Source organism: Penaeus vannamei, chromosome 16 (genome assembly GCF_042767895.1).
Source record: "Penaeus vannamei isolate JL-2024 chromosome 16, ASM4276789v1, whole genome shotgun sequence".
Lineage (NCBI taxonomy): Eukaryota > Metazoa > Arthropoda > Malacostraca > Decapoda > Penaeidae > Penaeus > Penaeus vannamei.
The window spans coordinates 20,920,519-20,923,018 of NC_091564.1; positions in this window are offsets into that span (position 1 = coordinate 20,920,519).

Here is a 2,500-nt window from a genome sequence, read left to right on the forward strand (position 1 = left end):
AATAATAATAATAATAATAATAATAATAATAATAATAATAAATAATAATAATAATAATAATAATAATAATAATAATAATGATAACAATAATAATAGTAATAATAACATTAATAATAATAAAAATCATAATAAAAGTAACTAAAGCAGTAACCATTATCATCATCATTACCATCATTATCATTACTGTCATTTTCATCATTATTATCATATCAATGATTATCACAAGCGCATACGCGACACACACATACATAGCGAACAGACCGCTTTCTCCCGTAGTTATCGTTCATTTAATTATTATTCACACTGTTCTCATCTTCCTTTGATTTCCTTTCATATATCCCGTTCCCTCTTTTTTTTCCTTCTCTCTATCTCCCTCACTATCCCCCTCCCTTCCATCCTCTTCTTATCTCTACTTCATCAATCCTGCTTCTTCTCCCTCTCCTCTTCGTCCTCCCCTTCCGCCTCCCTCTTATCTCCCTTGCCCACTCCTCACCCTCACCCTCACCCTCCTCCTTCACCTTCTTCTTTGATTTTATTTTTGTTCTAATTTCTATTTTTCTTCTCCTCCTTTCCCTTCCTCCACTCCTTCTTCCCTTTCTCATTCCCCTTCTCCCTCTCCTTCTTCACGTCCCTCTCTCTCTCACTCTCCCTTCCTATCTCTCTTTCCCCCCCTCTCCCTCTCCATTTCCTTCTCTCTCTCCCCCTCTCCCTCTCCATTTCCTTCTCTCTCCCCCCCTCTTCTTTCCCTCATCAAACACACATACTCCCTCTATCTCCCCCCCCCCAAACTCCCTCTCCCATTCTCCCTGAGGCCTCTCCACCAAAAGGGTAATTGTCTAGTTAAGATTCGGACAAGCTTGCCATGCCCTCGTCTGGGGGGTTGGGTGTGGGGCAGAGGGAGTTGGGGGTGAAGGGGGCAAAGGGAGGGGGAGGGAGGAGTAAAGGGGAGGGACGGGGAAGGAGAGGGAAGGGGAAGAGAGAGGAGGGGAAGAGAGAGGAGAAGAAGAGGAGCAGAGGGACGGGGAAGGAGAGGGAAGGGGGAGAGAGAGGAGGAGCAGAGGAACAGAGGGACGGGGAGGGGATAAAGGGGGGGAGTGATGGAGAAAAGTGTGATTAAGTGTGATATACTCCGACCCCCTATTCTCACAAATGTGAAATAACTCCACACTTCTAAACACTGACAAAACGATCGACAAGGAAACAAACACCCGGAAAAAACAATAACAAGGACATAGACCTGAACAGCCAGCAAGTTAACCAACCAACCCGACAGAGACAGACAGACAGACAAAGAAAGAAAAAAAAGCGAATACACCAACGAACACCCGCGCACAATCAAGCTCACACAAACCACCAAACACAAATGAACAAACGCACACATACATACATAATTAAAGCCCAAAGCAAAAATATCTCGGATCGCCGCGTCCGAAGCACATCTGTCGAAAAACGGCAAGGACGCGAAGGTCGACGCGCACGTGGAACCCAATTAGGACTAGCGACCTTAACACCAACATTAATCACATCCGGTAAATAACACGAGTCGACCGAGCCAGGGATAAGCAGGGGAGGGGAGGGGAACGGAGGGAGGGGAAGGGAGGAGAACGGAGGGGAGGGGAGGGGAGGGGAAGGGAGGAGAACGGAGGGGAGGGGAGGGGAGGGGAGGGGAGGGGAGGGGAGGGAGGGGAGGGGGAGGGGGAGGGGAGGGGGAGAGGGAGAGGAGAGGGGAGTGGAGGGAAAGGAAAGGGGAGGGGGAGGGAGCTGAGGATAACCAGTGGAGAGGAGAGGGAGAGGAGAGGAGAGGGGGAGGATGTGAAGTGACAGCAAAGGATACGGGCAAGGGAGCAAGGGAATATGGTGAGGGAGAGGGAGAAAACGAAGGATGGCAGAGGGAGCGAAATGGGGTAATGAGAGAAGAGAGGGAAGAAACACGAAGGGAAAAAAAACGAGTGGGGGAGGAGAGACGATGGAAGAGAAAGGGCATGAGGGAGAGAGAGGGGAGAGAACAAGCATCCACACACGGGGAACGGCGAGCAAGGGGAAACATCTGTAGCAACCACAGTGACTGACTGACTGCATGGGAAAAGACAGAGAAAGACGGACTTGAGGGGAGACAGACAAACATAGCGAGAGAGAGAGAGGGAGGAGGGCAGAGCTAAACAGACAGACCCTGCTAGACAGAGAGAGACAGACAGAGGGCCTGTGAATAGAGAGGCACACGAAGCCAAGAAGAGCGAGAGAGAACAAAGGGCGGACAGAAGGGAGGGAAAGAGAGAGCGTGAGAGGGAGGGAGAGCGCGGGAGGGCGTGAGTGGCGGCGCAGCGAGACCCCGAGGGCGCGAGTTAGCCGAATCGCCTCGTGTCTCTCGCGGGAAATACCGGACTTGTCGCCACCGGAAAGGGCCTCGACGGGGACGCCGCGGCTGCGATAGCTGCTCGGATGCCTCCCACCTCTCTCGCTTCCCTCTCGGCTCTCTCTCTGACTCTTTCTCTCTCGGATT